Below are 6000 nucleotides of genomic sequence, written 5' to 3'. Positions count from 1 at the left end.
GCCACAAATGACTTAGAAAATACTGTCGTATGGTTCATTTTGCCATTCTCTGTTGCAGGAAGCCACCCCACCACAGAATGCTGATATGCCAGTGGTACCCAGTACCTCTTGTATATAGTTATTGCAAATACTGTTATGAAATGCATAACTTCAAAATTACCTTTTTTAAAGTAAATAATTGTTTGAAATCTATTTTGTAAAGATAAAACGTACAATAGAATTTCTGGAGTACAGATTAAACTATTTGCACTAACACACGTGATGTGCATGATTTAATAAAATAACTTTAATCTCCCTTTGCATGTTTGAGTTGTACATCATTGAAGTTCTTCGTGCTGGCTCTGCCTTCAGTCATCCTTTGCCTTGCTTGAAGTGACTTGGCATTAAATGTGTGCTAGATGTTCTCTGGGGTTAAAAGCAATCCCTCCAGTCTGCTTAACTCACCCTTACTGCTTTCCTCCCTTAGATTATCATTGTGAAAATGGATTCCTTGTCAGACTCATGGCGGCAAGTGGAAGGCCTGATGTCAATATTTACTTTACCCAAACCAAATAAATGGGATTTGGTAGTTATTTCCGGTTTTAAATAAGCCCATTCATAAGCAGTGCCACCAGCCTGCCTCAGTTTCCTTGCAGGTTAAATAGAGTAGGATTGTTAAATTTTAAGCACAGCAGTTACGATCTGTATGTGCATTTAAGGTTGCCCTAGACTACAAAGTAAGACCATGTCTAAAAAATGAAAACAAAACAGTCTGTTTAACCATCAGACTGGTTCTTATCTCAAGGTTTCTTTGTTTTCAGGAGCAAATCACTTAATTTTCTGAGTTTCATTTCATCGTCTGGAAACTGAGAATAGTGTCTGCATTTTTGTTGGTAGTATAAAAATGAGAGAGCTAACATGTAAAGGTATGACTTAAGTGATATGTTTATGGGATGTCATAGTGAACATTTATTGCAAATAGGAAGGTTTTAGGTGAAGAAGAACATCTAATTTTAAATGAGTCAATAAACACCCGGGATGGCGCTGCTCCCTTATCCTGCTCTCTGAGGAGTGCGGCCTTGGCTTAGTATCAGCTAGTTGCTGTTTTGGAGTTCGCTGTTTCTAATTCCACTTTGAATCACATTCTCTGTGAACTCGGGGATTTTTTTGACCAAAAAATAGTATACTTTTCTCTCTTACGTTAATCATCAGACTTGCCTCAGCTTCCCTTCCCAACTGGGCTTTTGTGGTTTGTCTGCTACAAAAACAGAGAAAGAGATTCAGATACATTGAGATAAACTGAGGTAAAACTGCAGGCTTCCTCCAAAAACGTCCTCGGTTATGTGTACAGAATTTCCGATATCAGGACAGCTAGTCTGCAACTTCTTTAGGTAAATGATCAAAATGCCCAGGAGTAGGCCACTGGCTGAAACACTTCATACTGCCACACCAGAGATTGTCCTCTGTGTGTGAGAGGTGTGTAGGAAAGAAATGCATGCTGGGAACAGTAGTGGCGGGGGGGGGGGGGGGACTCAAATTCTCTTATCCTTTGTGACTTCTGATTTATTTTTAGTAATATAATTTTCTTTGAGACGAGGTTTTGCTGTTTATCCCAGGATAGCCTAGAACTTGCTCATTAGCCCAGGTTACCTTAGGACTTGCAATTTTCCTGTCTCTGCCTCCCATGTTCTGGGATTACAAGCACAGCTTCTGTGAAATTTTAGAACTGCATTAAATTAGAAACAAAGTGATTTTAAGTTGAGTCCTAGAATTTCATAAGTATGAATTCTGGTTGTCACTCATTAATCAGCGTCCTAATTTTAAACACTCTATACATGTGCACATAGGGCTATAATTCTCAGAGGAGCCTCATATAATAGTAACCTAGTTTCCCCTTTGCTTAGCAGGCAAGAGTTAAGGACTTGGAGTCAGAATAGTTAGAGCTGAAAACCAAGATGGCCAGCCCTTCCTATACTATTCCAGTTTTCTTCAGGTTTCCATTTTTTTCCATGAACTCTTTTTTTAAACAAATGCTCAATGTTGGCTATGAGGCACTGAAGGGACTCTAGCTAACCTGGGCCTGGCACAGCCCGTGCCTGGCAAACATGGCCTTGCCCCTTTCCCTTATTCTCTCTGCCTTGCTAAAATCCATTATATTATATTCCTAAAGCTAAGCCCCAAGATCGGTCCCCTTATTTGGCCCCTTCTTCCTCCTGAGTCCGACTACCAAGGTGGTCCAGCTATCAGAGGTGTTAAAATCCAGCAACCAGAACCCTCTTTAGTCTGTCTAATTAACATGCCCAATCAAAATATAGCACCATGTCCTAGCCCATTCTAATGCAGACCTCCCTTTTTTTTTCTTCTTCTTAAAAATTACACCTTGCCGGGCATGGTGGTACAACGCCTTTAATCCCAGCATTCGGGAGGCAGAGGCAGGCGGATTTCTGAGTTCGAGGCCAGCCTGGTTGGTCTACAAAGTGAGTTCCAGGATAGCCAGGGCTATACAGAGAAACCCTGTCTCAAAAAAAAAAAAAAAAAAAAAAAAAAAAATACACCTGGTTGGGTCTTTGGAGGACAGTCATATATAGATCCCTTTTTGTGAGTGCTCCATAGCCACAGTAATAGTGTCAGGCTTGGGACCTCCACTTGAGTTGGATCCCACTTTGGGCCTGTTGCTGGACCTTCTTTTCCTCGGGCTCCTCTCCGTTTCCATCCCTGTAATTCTTTCAGACAGGAACAATTATGGGTCAGAGATGTGATGACCCCCAGGGCTTCCGTCCTTTTCCCTCACCCAAAACCAGATCAGGTTCCCCTCTCCCCACCCCACCCTCACTTCCCCCCCACCTTGACCACTTTCCCTCCCCACTTGTGATTGCTTTCTTCTCTCTTTCAAATGGGACAGAGGTGTCCTCACTTGGGACTTCAGCTTGTTGAGCTTTTTGAGTTCTGTGAAATATATCTTGGTCTTTTTCTTTCTTTCACTCTCTCTCTCTCTCTCTCTCTCTCTCTCTCTCTCTCTCTCTCTTTTTCTTTTTCTTTTGGCTAACATCCACTTATTAGTGAGCACACATCATGTATGTCCTTTGAGGTCTGAGTTACCTCACTCAGGATGATATTTTCTAGTTCCATCCATTTGCCTGCAAAACTCAGGATGTCCTCATTATTAATAGCTAAGTAGTACTCCATTGTGTAAATGAACCACATTTTCTGTATCCATTCTTCTGTTGTGGGACATCTAGGTTGTTTCCAGCTTCTGGCTATCACAAACAAGGATGCTATGAACATAGTGGAACATGTGTCCCTGTGGCATGGTGAGGCATCTTTTGGGTATAGTCCCAAGAGTGGTATAGCTGGGTCTTCAGGTAGATCTATTTCCAGTTTTCTGAGGAACCTCCAGATTGATTTCCAGAGTGGTTGTACCAGTTTGCAATCCCACCAGCAATGGAGGAGTATTCTCTTTCTCCACATCCTCTCCAACATGTGTTGTCACCTGAGGTTTGGAGTGCTCACAAAAAGGCACCTCTCATGACTGCTCTCCGAATGACCCAACAAGCAGCTGATAGAGTCAGATGCAGATATTTGCACCCAACCAATGGACAGAAACAGCTGACCCCTGTTGTAGAATTAGGGAAGGCTGAAAGAAGCTGAAGAGAAGGGCGATCCTGTAGGAGGACCAGCAATCTCAATTAATCTTGACCCCCAAGATCTCTCAAACACTGGACTACCAGACAGACAGCATACACCAGCTCACATAAGGCCCCCGACACACATATAGTAGAGGACTTCCAAGTCTGTGTTCATTCAGAGATGATGCACCTAACCCTCACGAGACTGGAGGCCCCAGGGAGTTTAGAGGTCAGGTGGGGTGAGGGATAGGGACATCCACGTTAAGACAGGGGGGTGGGGAGGAGGTGTGGGATGTGGAGCAGTTGGATGGTGGGTGGGTGGGGAGCTGGGAATGGAATATGGAGTGTAAAAAATGAATTAAAAATAAGATAAAAATAAAAATAATTACACCTAGGTCATTAACTGCTGTTTTTCTACTTGAGTTAGAAAGCGGCCTCTTTATCTTCCTTGCTTGATAAAAGATCTCTGCGAAAATGGGTGTTTGGGTGTGGCTTGTGCCTAATCCAGGGGATGGGTGGGGACAGCTGTCCAGAGGTCTCTTGGCACCATTCCAGATCCTGACAGTCCTCAGTCCCCACCCTCACAGAATCTTAGCGTGGTGGGGATAACTAGAGCCTGGCAGTTACGATGCTGTAAAGCCGTGGGGGACAGATGTGTTTCCTCTCTTTACCCAGGCTGTCTCCAGAGTTGTTCCTTGATGGTCTGAGGAATAGGGTTGATGTCTGTGACTGGAAACAATTGAGAGTGCAAATTGGTTCTTTGATGGTGTGAATAAGGACTTTCTGTGTGCTGTCCTGGAGTTTGGTATGGCTAAATCCTTTCTGCTCTGCCTTGCAAACAGATAACTAGTGAAGGCCTTTGTTTTCCTTATGCCAGGGGAAAATGTTTAGCTTCTTTGAAAGAAACCTGTTCCTGATGGACTAGGACAGAGAGAGTGTGGACCCATTAATACACTGGAGGCATGTGTTCACTGTATGCTGTTGTTTTGTGTACTGTACAGTGCTGCTTGTACAGTAAGATTTGCTATCCTGTCATGCCAAGAGCATCCCTGGATGATTAGAAGGCTGCGGGTGTGGATCTCAGTAAGTCGCAGCAGGAGAGAGCTGAGTTGCAGATTACTAGTTTATGTCTTCAGGAAAGCTCTGAACTGTGGAGACGTGATTGCCAGGAAGTCTATCAAAAGAGACTTCTGTAAGAATTGCACCCTTTCTCTACATCACCAGAATGGTTTCTGAAGTGCTAGGATGTCCAAAACCAAAGAGCCTAAGAAGCACATTTCTCTGGATGGTGATTCATCACGGCTGCCTGTGCTTCCCAAGAAAGCTGTCGTACCTACAGTATAAACTTAGAAATGCTTATCAGTGTTTCTCAAAGTTTTCCATGGTCTTCAAGCTCATGTCCTTTATCTACAGTCATTATCAAAAAAGCTTGTCTTTCTTCCCCTGGGCAGTCATTGCTCACCTTTGCTGTCCACACTGGACTGCAAACTCACTGAAGTCTTCTAAATATTGGGCCTTTCTGCACATGAGCATAACTAAAGCCAGTGTAGTTCCTATTGTATGATAGATGTTCAATAAATGCTTGTTTTAAATGGAGCTAAATCTAAACCCCATTTGCTGAGTTCAAACCATGGCACTTAATGTGACACTGACCCGTCTAGACTGAAATACAAGCAATCACTCCACAGCAGCAAATGTCCTGTTACCGTGAAAGTTGATTTTACTGTGGGAAGAGACCTTGTTTCTTACACATTTTTAAAGGATGTATTATTTTATTTCATGTGTGTCAATGTTTTGCCTGCATGTATGCAGAGCAGAACCATGTGTGTGCCTGATGCCTGTGGAGGTCAGAAGAGGATGCTCCAAGTCCCTTGGAACTGGAATTGCAGGTAGTTGTGAGCCACCATGTGGGTGCTGGAAACCAAATTTGGGTGCCCTGAAATTGTAGTAAATACTCTTAACCACCGAGCCATTGCCCCAGCACTTCTTAGATGTTTAACTAAAATGTAAGTATCCCAATGAAAAACTTCAAACCTATTTTAAGGCTTTATAGTAGGGTTCATAAGTATATAAAATATAGAAGAGCCTGGCTTAAGCCAGCAGTGGAGGGAGAAGTGAGAATAAAGATATAACACTGAGCTCCAGGGCTCCAGCCGTCACCAGCTCTACACTTAAATCCTCAATCATGGGATCTGTGCACAGCCACAGGCTGGACATCTCGCCATGAGATGCACATGAGAGGCACAGAGGCATCTGAGCATAACTCTGACAGTCACCTGACCAAGCAGGTCCTGAAGCGTTAAGTCCACCCTCAAGTTGAGTGGTGCCAAGTTGGGATCTGGCATCTCAGCACCAGAAGAGTGATCCCAACAACGACAATCCTGCATGGCAGCCA

This window comes from Mus caroli, unplaced genomic scaffold (assembly GCF_978045245.1).
Source record: "Mus caroli unplaced genomic scaffold, Mus_caroli_1 scaffold_12, whole genome shotgun sequence".
Taxonomy (NCBI): Eukaryota; Metazoa; Chordata; class Mammalia; order Rodentia; family Muridae; genus Mus; species Mus caroli.
Note: the sequence above shows the minus strand (reverse complement) of the source record.